Here is a 12,797-nt window from a genome sequence, read left to right as displayed (position 1 = left end):
ACCCACAAACGTACGGCCAACTCATCTTTGACAAAGCAGGAAAGAACATCCAATGGAAAAAAGACAGCCTCTTTAACAAATGGTGCTGGGAGAACTGGACAGCAACATGCAGAAGGTTGAAACTAGACCACTTTCTCACACCATTTACAAAAATAAACTCAAAATGGATAAAGGACCTAAATGTGAGACAGGAAACCATCACAACCTTAGAGGAGAAAGCAGGAAAAGACCTCTCTGACCTCAGCCGTAGCAATCTCTTACTCGACACATCCCCAAAGGCAAGGGAATTAAAAGCAAAAGTGAATTACTGGGACCTTATGAAGATAAAAAGCTTCTGCACAGCAAAGGAAACAACCAACAAAACTAAAAGGCAACCAACGGAATGGGAAAAGATATTTGCAAATGACATATCGGACAAAGGGCTAGTATCTAAAATCTATAAAGAGCTCACCAAACTCCACACCCGAAAAACAAATAACCCAGTGAAGAAATGGTCAGAAAACATGAATAGACACTTCTCTAAAGAAGACATCCAGATGGCCAACAGGCACATGAAAAGATGTTCAGCGTCACTCCTTATCAGGGAAATACAAATCAAAACCACACTCAGGTATCACCTCACGCCAGTCAGAGTGGCCAAAATGAACCAATCAGGAGACTATAGATGCTGGAGAGGATGTGGAGAAACGGGAACCCTCTTGCACTGTTGGTGGGAATGCAAATTGGTGCAGCCGCTCTGGAAAGCAGTGTGGAGGTTCCTCAGAAAATTAAAAATAGACCTACCCTATGACCCAGCAATAGCACTGCTAGGAATTTATCCAAGGGATACAGGAGTACTGATGCATAGGGGCACTTGTACCCCAATGTTCATAGCAGCACTCTCAACAATAGCCAAATTATGGAAAGAGCCTAAATGCCCATCAACTGATGAATGGATAAAGAAATTGTGGTATATATACACAATGGAGTACTATGTGGCAATGAGAAAAAATGAAATATGGCCTTTTGTAGCAACGTGGATGGAACTGGAGAGTGTAATGCTAAGTGAAATAAGCCATACAGAGAAAGACAGATACCATATGGTTTCACTCTTATGTGGATCCTGAGAAACTTAACAGGAACCCATGGGGGAGGGGAAGGAAAAAAAAAAAAAAGAGGTTAGAGTGGGAGAGAGCCAAAGCATAAGAGACTCTTAAAAACTGAGAACAAACTGAGGGTTGATGGGGGGTGGGAGGGAGGGGAGGGTGAGTGATGGGTATTGAGGAGGGCACCTTTTGGGATGAGCACTGGGTGTTGTATGGAAACCAATTTGTCAATAAATTTCATATATATATATAAAAAAAAAAAAGAACTCCGTGTCCATATAAGATTTCAGAGAAAATGGAAATAATATTGTTGCAGTTTCATGGGCCCATCTCTAGGGAGGAGAATGAGCAGAAAAAAAGAACTGCATGTTTCCCCCAACATTTTCCTTCCTTGTTCTGTCATTTGACAAGACCTGGGCTACTTTTTAAAAGTTTATTTAATTATTTTCAGAGAAAGAGAGAGAGAGAGAGCGCATAAGCAGGGGAGGGGCAGAGAGAGAGAGAGCATAAGCAGGGGAAGGGCAACCACCTGGAACCGAACCCTAACCCTAGCCATGCCTCTGGCTCTAAGGGGGTCCACCAAGCACCTGTGAGGAGAGAAGTGACTTGGGGCATTTGACTGGTGCAATATTGGTGAGTGAGAAAGCCTGATGTAAAGCATAATATTTCCACATGAGGCTTATGCCAACAGAAGGAGATCCTGAGCTCAAACCTCAGCCTGGCCCACACAGTCAGCCTGCCCTTGAAGCCAGATCCTAAGCCTCACTCATGCTCTAATAAGCGCCCACCATTCAGGTCTCTAAGGAGAGCTGGCACTGATGTCAGTTCATCCCCTGCACCCAGCTACTACCTAAATGAACCCTAGCTGTTGATCTGGCCTCTAGAGGCACCATGCCCCACCTGTGGGCCAGGATCAGAACTGGTGCTCATGGCTACCTGAGATTTCTTCAGAAAGGAAGACAGAGTTCATCATGACATGTACAAGGCCGGAAGGGCCTGCAGAAGAAGATCAAGAGCCCAAACCTGGGCTGCACTGAGATGCTTGGACAGACCCTGGGACCAAACACTAAGCCTGAACAAACACTATCACACACCCTCAACTCAACCCTCTGGACAGATCACTGCACGGCTCTTGTTTCAGAGGCTGTGTTCTCCAGTGGCTTGATTCTAAGTCTAGCCATGGTTCTTACTCTCAGGGGGCCCACCCCCTAGGTCTCAGCAAAGAAGACATTCGGAGCCCATGTATTCAAAGAATGATTCAGTGAGAAGCCCAGAAGTTCTCCATGTCACGTCCAGGGCAATGATGGGGCTACAAAAGGGAATTCTGAACCTCATCTGACTCTTCGCCCACTCGATAAGCATGTAGTCCAACCCTACACCTTGCCCACACATTCCGTTGGTGTCAAGAACAACACCCAGCCTAAGGCACATTCTGACCCTTGGTTTCATCTCAGTGCTCCATGGGGAACACGGCCCTGATGTCTGTCATGAGCTTATTCCTGCAAGAACTAGCTCTAACCCTAACCATGGTCTTAGGGGTTCCCCTTCCTAGCACTGAAGAAAGAATGGACTCGAGACCCCTGACCAGCACGACATTTGTCAGGGAAGAATGTGGCAGATCACCATGACATTTTTATTTCTGGGATGGAACTCCAGAAAGGGATCCCCAGCTACAGCTGAACTCTATCCCATAAGATTGGCCAATCCCTGAAGCCAAAACCTAAATCTGACCCATACCCTGACATGTTCTCTCAACCACTCCCATGGGGGTATCACTGCACTGCTCGCAGTTCGCCCCATGCCACCCTGGGGAACCGAACCATGTCCCTATCCATGCCTGTGTCTCAGGTTGTCCACCAAGCCAGTGTGAGAAGAGAAGAGACGAGGGGCACTTTACTGGTGCTGAATCACTCAGCGAGAAAGCCTGATGTTCACAGTAACATTTCCATGCTTTTGAGGCTTGTGTCTGGAGAATGAGATCCAGAGGCCAAAACTCTGCCTGGCACACAGAGTTAGCCAGCCCTTGAAGCCAGACCCGAATGTTCATCCATGCCCTGTCAGGTGCCCTCCACTCAGACCTCAAGGGAGAGCTTAGAAATGCTGTTAGTTCATCCCTGGTCTCTTCCCAGGAACTAAACCTAACCCTAGCCATTGATCTGGCCTCTAGGGGCACCATGCCCCACCTGTGGGCCAAGAACACAACTGGTGCTCATGGCCACCTCAGATTTCTTCAGGGAGGAAGCCAGAGTTCGTCATGACAACTGCAAGGCCAGATGGGACTGCAATCTATCTATTATCTATCTATCTATCTATCTATCTATCATGTATGTATCTATCAGTATATCTATCTATCTATCATCTATCGGAGAGATTTCTTTAAAGGAATGGGCCTTTGGGGTTGTGGAAATTTTGTGAACCAAAATTTTGAAGGGGAAGGCTTGCTGGCTGAGGACTCAAGAGAAAGGTGCAGTTCAAATCCAAAGGCTGTCTACTGTGGAACTAGGAAGAGCCAGTGTTGCCGATGTGCATCATGAGCCCAGACCTCGGTCTCTCTAAGATGCTTGCCCACACTCTGGAGCCAAATGCTAAGCCTGAGCATAACACTAACACACACCCTCAACTCAACCCTCTGGGAAGGTCACTCACTGCATGGCTGTTGTTTCAGAGGCTGTGTCCTCCAGTGGCTTGATCATAACCCTACCCATGGTTCTTGCCCTCAGGGGGACCATCCACTAGGTGTCAGCAAACAACAGAATCGGGGCCCATGCCAGGCACACAATGATTCAGGGAGAAGCCCAAAAGTTCCCCATGCCACTTCCAAGGCAATGATGGGGCTACAGAAGGGGATTCTGAACCCAATCCTACCCCTCACCCACACAATCGGCCGGCCCCCTAGCCCAAACGATGCTCACCCTGTCCCATGCCCTCAACACAGTCCTCTGGGGGGAAGACGGCCCTGATGTTGGTTCTCACCTTGTCTCCTCCAGGGACCTAAACCTAACCCTCACCTTGGCTGTGGTCTTAGGGGTCTCCCATCCTAGCTCTGTAGAAAGAATGGACTTGAGACCCCTGACCTGCACGGCATTGGCCAGGGAAGAATGCAGCAGATCACTATGACTTTTTCCTATCTGGGATGGAACTCCACAAAGGGATCCCCAGCTAAAGCTGAAGCCTGTCCTACACTATCGGCCAATCTCTGAAGCCAAACCCTAAATCTGATCCACACCCTGATATGTGTTCTCAACCATTCCCACAGGGGGAGATCACTGCACTGCTTGCGGTTCACCCTGTGGCACCCTCAGGAACTGAACCCTTCCCTATCCAAGTCTCTGGCTCTGAGATTGTCCATCAAACCTGTGTGAGGAGATAAGTGACTTGTGGCACTGTACTGGTGCAGAACAGCTCAGTGAGAAAGCCTGATGTTCACAATGACATTTCCATGCTTTTGAGGCTTCTGCCTAGAGAATGAGATACCCAAACCTCCAATGAGCCCAAACCTCCACCTTGCACACAGTGTTAGCCGGCCTTTCAAGACAGCCCTGAATGTTCTCCAGTGCCCTATCAGGTGCCCTCCACTCAGACCACCGGGGACAGCTTGGCAATGTTGTTGGTTCATCCCTGGTCCCCTCCCAGTAACTAAACTTAACACTAGCCATCGATCTGGCCTCTAGGGGTGCCATGCCCCACTTAGGGCCAGGAACAGAACTGGTGCCCAAGCCACCTGAGACTTCTTCAGGGAGGAAGCCAGAAGTTCATCATGACAAGTACAAAGCCATATGGACCTGCAATCTATCTATCATCTATATACCTATTATCTAATTATAAATCTATCACCAATGTATCTTATCTAGCTTCCTATCACCTATCACGTATCTTTCAATCTAGCTACCTAGCTAGCCCTCTTCCACCTATCTGTCACCTATCTTATACTTTTATCTGTCTATCTACCTACCTATCTCTCACCTATCATCTTATCTATATATCTAGTATCTGTCTATCTATCTATCTATCTATCTATCTATCTATCATCTAACTATTGGAGAGCTTTCTTTAAAAGAATGTACCCTGTGGTTGTGGAAGTTTGGTGAGTCCAAAGTTTGAAGGGGAAGGCTTGCTGGCTGAGACTCAAGAGAAAGGTGCAGTTCGAATCCAAAGGCTGTCTACCATGGAACAGCCAGTGATGTAGGAAGAGCCAGTGATGTAGATGGAAATCAAAAGTAGTCTGCTGGAGAAAGCCTCACGACCTGTGACAGGTTGGCCTTTTCTTTTATGCAGACCTTCAACTCATTAGATGGAGCCCAACAGGAGCCATTGGTAACCAGGGACATGGCCAGGTTTTCAGGCCGGAGACATGGCCAAGATATCCCAGCAGAGACAGGAGTCACCCTGACTCCCTTTTTTCTTGCACACCTGTTTAAGGATGGATGCATCCAGAGACAGGCCCAGACTTCCCCCAGCTCACTGATTAGCTGGCAGCTGCCTTCACCTCCCCTCCAGCTCGCTGGCAGTGGGAACAACTGAATCTTTGCTTTGATAGACCAACAAACCCCATGGCTGGAGCCCCAGATCTCACTTCCTGTTTGTAGAACCTACACCTTGGACCTAGAGAAAGCAACTTGTTTGCAGTGGAGTCTGGGATAGCCCAGGTATCGTCTGTCTGCCACCTGGAACTCCTCTTAGGTCCCTCTCTCAGGGTCTGCGGTAAGTTCTTAGTCATGACTTTGGTTCACTAGCACATTAACCACTCACCAACCCAATGCCTCGACTTACTTCGCTTGAACCAGGACACTTGGAGGCCGGAAGGCAAGAATTATCATGGCCTTGATCCCAAAGCACATTAATTGGCTCATCCTCAATTTTTCTTTCACTCATAAAATGGTTGCCATATGCTCATCCAACCACACTTGGGTTCAACTGTGCACCCTCCCAACCCAGTCCCTCACACATACATTAGAGATCATGGTCACAGGGACAAATTCCTCACTTGCACCTTGCAGGTGGTTGGCTTTATACATTACCTTCAAGAGAAGTCTCTTTGTGGGGCACCTGCAGGGCTCAGTCTATTAAGCACCCAACTCCAGATCTGGCTCAGGTCCTGACCTCAAAGTCGGTGAGTTCAAGCCCCACCTTGGACTCTGCACCCACATAAGAGGCCCTGCTTGGTATTCTGTGTCTCTGCCCCTCTCCTTTGGACACCTTCTCTCAAAATACAGAAACTTGAAAAAATCTCTTTGCTCCTACATACAGAACACAAACTTAGCAACTTAGAATACTCAAATTTTTACTTTGAAACGGTAGATGACGAGAAAAAAAACCAGCCTTTGAGTTTTACTTGCTTTTCAAGACTCAATTTTGCTTTTCGGGGCATCGCACAGGGTCTCTGATGGTGGCTACAGCCTGGGCGCCCCACAGATGTCGGTCATCTCTCCACCTGCAGGCCGCACAGCCCACCAGGCCCAGATCCACCTGGTCTGGGCCTCCCTGCTTCAGGGTCCATGCATTAAGGCTCCCACCTTTGGTGGATGAACCCAGTTTGAAACTGTTTTCCAATGGGAAACCTTTAGGGTCCTAAAACCCCGCAATCACCCGCTGAAGTGAACCAGACTGGTTCCCCCAGGATGAGCTGGCCCTGACCTGCGCATTGGCTCCTTAGGGTGGCCTGGGTGGCAAGTGTCCTGAGCACAATCCCCAGGGTGGGGGAGGGTTGGGGGGTGAGAAGGCAGCTCTGGCTTCTCCTAAGCATAATAAACCTCAAGATTTCGCCCAGAAATGGAAGGGCCCCTTCACCTGGCGAATGCAAGAACTCTCCAACCTGGATCCAGAACTAGGCTTCCAAGGCCAAGCATGCTGGCTCCTGACACTCACCATCCTGCAAACACATCCTGGAAATCACAGCCTTCACACAAGGTGCTCATTCTATCAGCACCAGGCGCGGGTGGTCCTGGAAGATGCCCGTGGGGGTGTTGGGGAGGTTGGCGGCGCCGGCCTCCCTGGAGACCACGCCCAGAGCGGGACACTGTGTCCTCCTAGGGACCTCCGCAAGGGCCCTAGGGCTGTGTTTCAGGACTTAATGGCTCTGCGAACCCCCGCGAGGGCCCCCAGGACAGTGCCGCAGACGCGATGGCTCAGACATCCTCAAGATGGCGCCCTCGAGAAGGTGGAGCCGCGAGACCTGATGGCTCCCACAGCCCCGCGAGGGCACCCCCACTCGGATGGTGCCGGAAAGTGACAATTGGGACACCCCCGCGATGGCCCCCAGGACGGAGCCAGGAGACATGAGGGCTCAGAGGGCCCCTCGAGTGCACCCACCCCGCTGGGCGATGCCGCAAAGTGACTGGTGGGACACCCCAGCGACGGACCCCAGGGCGGAACTGCGAAACCTGAGGTCGCAGACACCCGCGTGAGGGCACCCAGGGCAGAGCCCTGAGTCCTGATGGCTCCTGAAACCCCCGAAAAGACTCCCACCCCATGGCTGTACCTGGAGACGTGACGGCTCCAAAGCCCTGGCTCCCGCCCAGACAGCGCCTCTGAGACGCTCTGTGCAACTGTACCCACGAATGGCTGAAGCAGTGCTTGCTCCTCCTCCTTTATACCCCTCTGGCGGACCAGATTGAAAACCACACCCCTAAGGTGCGCCTTCTGGCCAGGCCCTGCGGTGGACTTATTGCCCCATCAGGACGAGTCGGGAACTGCAGCCTTGTGTTACTCTGGATCTGTAATCCATTCCAAGATTTATTATTTTTTTTGGTATAAAAATTTTATTTTATTTATTTTTTAAATTTTATTATTATTTTAATATAATTGTATTAAATTAAATATTAAAATAATATTAAGTAATTAAAATGTTGAATTAATTATTATCAATCAAATAATTAAAATTATTAAATTAATGCAAATTATTATTTTTTATTTAAAAAATTTTTTTAATGTTTATTTCTTTTTGAGACAATGCGAGAGACAGAGTGCAAGCAGCGGAGGGGCAGACAGAGGGAGACATGTTTATTGAACCAGATTGGAGTGGAGGGGTTTATTACTTTCTCTCTGCATTCAATCACTCATGTATTCAGCCCTGTTTATTCAGCATCACCTATGTGCCAGATATTATGTGAAACACTGTTCTTCAAGATACCTGGATTTGTAATTCAGGAAGCCGAAGTTTATTTTGGTCAAGGAATATTAAATTCCCTACATCTACTCTGTCAAAAAGTACAGCACACTGGCAAAGATGAGCAGGCCCAAATAAATCCCAGCGTTTGCTGATGTCAAACTTGACACTTTATATGCTCCAATTTCTCTAAATTAACACAGTGAATACTCTGACGAGCCTTTACTATTGTTATTTGTCAGGCCTCAGATTTTTCCCCATTTATTTTCTCCCAAAATATTTTTGCCTACCGCTATATTGTTCAGTGTGTTTAGGAAAAGGAAACGGCAAAGTGATGTGGTGTATCAAAAAAAAAAAAATAGTAAAAGCAAATGGAGAAAAATGGGGCTGAATACATAAGTAAACCACACTTCAGGTGACATTGATTTGTATCCAGGAATGCCTAAAAGGCTCTCTAGTGATTCTAAATACTTAAGAGCATATTCATTTCCTTCTAGAAGAAACCAAAATTACCCAGTAATTTAATTCTTATTGAACAAGAAAGGCAGCCAGTTACAGACACACATACCCATAAACTCACTGGTTTTGCTTTGCCTGTTTCCATGTGCTTGAGATGGAAGGGTTAGAAATATATTTACACAATGTGAAGTGAGGAGGCACACTTCAGCTATTGTTAGTGTGGCTTTGGGCTTCTTGGAAGGTCAACTGATCCATCAAGGAGTTGTAGCCAAATTGCCTCCGACAGAATATTTTCTCTTTGAGAAGCAGACAAATGCCTTTCATGCAAACTTGCTCTTCTCAACAATAGCAATAAAGGTACTGGCCGTATAGTGAGTTAATAAATCAAAGAAGGGGTCGGAAAACTTTTCAGAACACACTTGCATTCCTTCTCTTCAGTCTTCCTTTTATCTGCCTTTGTTCCTATTCCTGACAGAGTTGTTTATTGTCTCCTGAAGTGTTGTAGCATGTTTTAAAAAAATTATTTACATCCCTGTTTTACATAGAAAGGTATCTCCTATCGGATTACTGACAGATCTATTTTGGGAGGAGAACACCATCTGAAAAAATTTACTGTAAGGTGTGAAAGATAGTTTACATGCTCTATTTTTAAATATCCAATACCTTTTCCATATGAAATGAAGATAGTATTAGAAATACACCTACCAGAAAAAGAGTGACCTTTGCTGGAAAATACTGTCTTAATCTTTTATTCAAAATGCATAGCTTTCTAGTGAGGAAGAGGTCTTTCTGTGGCTACAAAAAACTTCTCCTAATGTAGATTTTCCCCCCAGGTTCTTTGCAGAAAACAACCTACCTGATTTGTACAAAAGAACACTGCTCTCTAGTGGAATGAGGGAAAAGAAATCCATTACCTCATTCACTTGCTTTTCTTGCCTTCTTGGCAGCCACTTACAAAAGGCGGCTGAGCCTTGTCCTGGACTTATGACATGTTATGATATATGGCTACAATTATTGTGATATTATATTGTGAAGCAATTTTGCTCTTGTAATCAAGCAAAAATCTTTTTCCCCCAAACCTTCTTTTTTAAATTGAAACCAGTAGGCCTCCCCATCTTTTACTTCTCAGCTGCTGACTATACCAAAAAGAAGAAGGGGAAAAAAAAAAAAAGCCTGCAACTAATAATGATTTAATTTACACAGGAACTCGCAATAATTTAACTCACATCAGGTTAATTTGAAAGTGATTAATGGCAGCATTTATGGGGCTGGAAATTTTTAATAATGCTTTACTTGTGAATTTATGGCATCGGTGTTCCAGACCGTGTGCTGCCTTTATTGTTGTGCTCATCGTCTATCTCCCCCATCCCCACACATGATGTTCATCCCTCCCTTTTCTAGGGATAGAGAGGAATAGGTTTGCAATGCCACATTTCCTCTCTCAATGGGAGGGGCTACAAAATTAGTACAAATTTGCTCAGATGGAGAATTCTTCTCCCCTGGAATTACTGTGCCATCCACATTGGTTTTAATGATCCTTGCCAGGATTGTGGGCTCCCTTGATAACTTTGATCACCATGCTCATACATTCAGCATAGACTAGACTTTCTGGATTTGCCCTAGTGGTTTCATACCACTGAACTGACACAAATGCGGTTAGGAATATATAGTAACAATGCATTCCAAACAGATACACACATTTGCAGAAATTAAACCCGCAGCTGGCAGACTTAAAATTTATCATCAACATGCCTTATTCCTACGGCCCTAAAAAGTAGGATGGTTCTTCTCTGCAGCCTCCCCATCCTTAAGAGTCAGGGGAAGCCCTGATTGGCTCACGATCGTCATATAAAAATGCATATAGATACATGGTACAAGTAAGGATGCATAATTGCCCCTTCTCACCACCGCCACTTCTGAATTCTATGCTTTATGTGATTGACATTGCAGAGAATTTCAGTATAACACCATAAGTAACAATTTGAGGAAGGAAGCAATAGTTTGCCTCAGAGTTGTTTGGGAGCAAGGTGAGTTAGAGGCCTCACACACTTACACTCCTAGTCTGTGGTATACACTAAGCTCATCCCACAGCCTTCTCAGGTTCCAAGGATCATTGTATAGAGTGGTGAGGAGCAGGAGTCAATAGCAAAATAAAAACAAAAACAAAAATGATTTTTTGTGAGAGTGAAAAGCATACTTCTCTGTTGTCATATCTAATTTTACTTTCTCTCCACCCCTGACATCTGGGCAAAATTAGTAATCTCTAATTTAAAACCCCTTCCCAAAAGCAATAGTTAAATTGAGCTGTGTCTGTTATAGAGAAGGTAGTAAAATGATGCTTCAAAAAGTTATTTTCTCCAAACCAGAGAAACAAAGCTAAGCTTCAAAATTCTGGTCAATGGGATATGTTGGTTACCATTTTCATGTGTGTGCAAACAATGGGACCATTGTTCAGGTGGTGAAGGCTGCCATTGAAAGTAGGCCTTTGGGGGCACCTGGGGTGGCTCAGGTGGTTAAGTGTTTGACTCTAGGTCTCAGCTCAGGTCATGATCTTGCAATTCATGAGTTTGAGCCCCATGTCTGGCTCCGTGCTGACAATGTGGAGCCTGCTTGGGATTCTCTCTCTCTCTCTCTCTCTCTCTCTCTCTCTCTCCCTCTCTCTCTCTTCTCCTCCCCTTATTGTGCACTCTCTCTCAAAATAAATAAACTTTTATAAAAACTTAAAAAGCCAAGAGGAACTCTATTTCAGAGTATGTGAACTCTGTTTTGTTTCTTAATCTCTCTGAGCCTGTTTCTGCTTCAGGGGAAAAGTAATAATAACTCAGAGGGTTGTTGTGAAGTCTGGAGACAATATATGCCAAGCATCTGGAGTAGTACTTGGCACATAATAGGGGCCCGGTAAATAATAAGTGAGATAAAAATATGCTTGATAATAAGAGTTAGAGATAGTGCATGACAAGCACTTAGTTCAGTTCTGGTCATAGAATAGGTGCACCATAAATGTTAAGTGGGATGATAATGATAGAGACGGTAATCAGCTATTGATGATGATGATGATGATGACAGTGATAAAGTTGATGACAATTATAGAGAAGAAATACTGTATATGATATTTGAAAATTTTTAGCTGGAGGCAGTGAGGTGTTTTCAAAAGAACCCAATGTATTTGAGATTGAAAACTGATTCCACATTTTAGTCCTGTTTTGACCTTTGAGCAAGTTATTAGCTACTCCGAGTCTAGATTTTCTCAGCTGTATAAGTTTTGGTTCAGCTTAAAGGAGATATCACTAAAGCATGTGTTCCAGCAAGTGTTATGTAGTAGATTCTGGATGTATATTAGCCCTTTTCCCCCCTCCTTCTGCCTTTAGCACACGTATCCAAAGTAGCTTGTTTTATTTCATTTGCTTTCAAGTTTTGTATATTGGGATGCTCACTTTCTTATTCTTGGAAAGGAAATTGCTTGGCTTTATATATTTAGAGATTGATATTCCATTGGTCAGAATCATTTGAGACCAGTTATATGCACACAGAGTAGTGGGAAGAAGAATCCCCAGCTGAGAAGTCATTTTCCAGCAACAAACTCTACAGAAGAGTCTATAGTTGAAAGAAAGTCATATTTGCCACAGCCAGCTTCTCTTCTCAACTATCCATGCCTTTCCTCTCAAACACAGCATATACTCCCCATATCCCCAAGGGACGCAATCAACTCCTGTCCCTCCATCTAACTCAAAGTCCGGGATCTCCAGGAGTTGCATAGTCCTACCATAATGTCTAGACCTAACTTCTCAAGGTCCAGTAGCCTAAGATCTCAAAGAACAAGTTATCTGCAACTTTCTATGGATTTATCATTAAATAAGAATAGAGGAGATGCAGGATACTCACAAAGGAAAAAATTAAAAAAAAATAAAAAAGTAAGATTATATTGATAGCATCTCTAAAGTCCCCCTACCTTGAGGTAGTTCCTGAAATAGCCCAGGATTCTTGGACCTTGTTCAAATTCTCCATGAACTCAGGCTTGGAACAATCGAAGGTTTTTCCTCATCCATTATCCTCAATTGCCATATTTGAAGTGGAAATTGGGACCAGTGCACAACTTGGAAACTGTACAATTCCTGCAGTCTGTTTCTTACCCATGAGAATATGAAATA

Source organism: Lynx canadensis, chromosome A2 (genome assembly GCF_007474595.2).
Source record: "Lynx canadensis isolate LIC74 chromosome A2, mLynCan4.pri.v2, whole genome shotgun sequence".
NCBI classification, from domain to species: Eukaryota; Metazoa; Chordata; class Mammalia; order Carnivora; family Felidae; genus Lynx; species Lynx canadensis.
The sequence above is the reverse complement of the archived record's forward strand: the minus strand, read 5'-3'. Positions refer to the sequence as shown.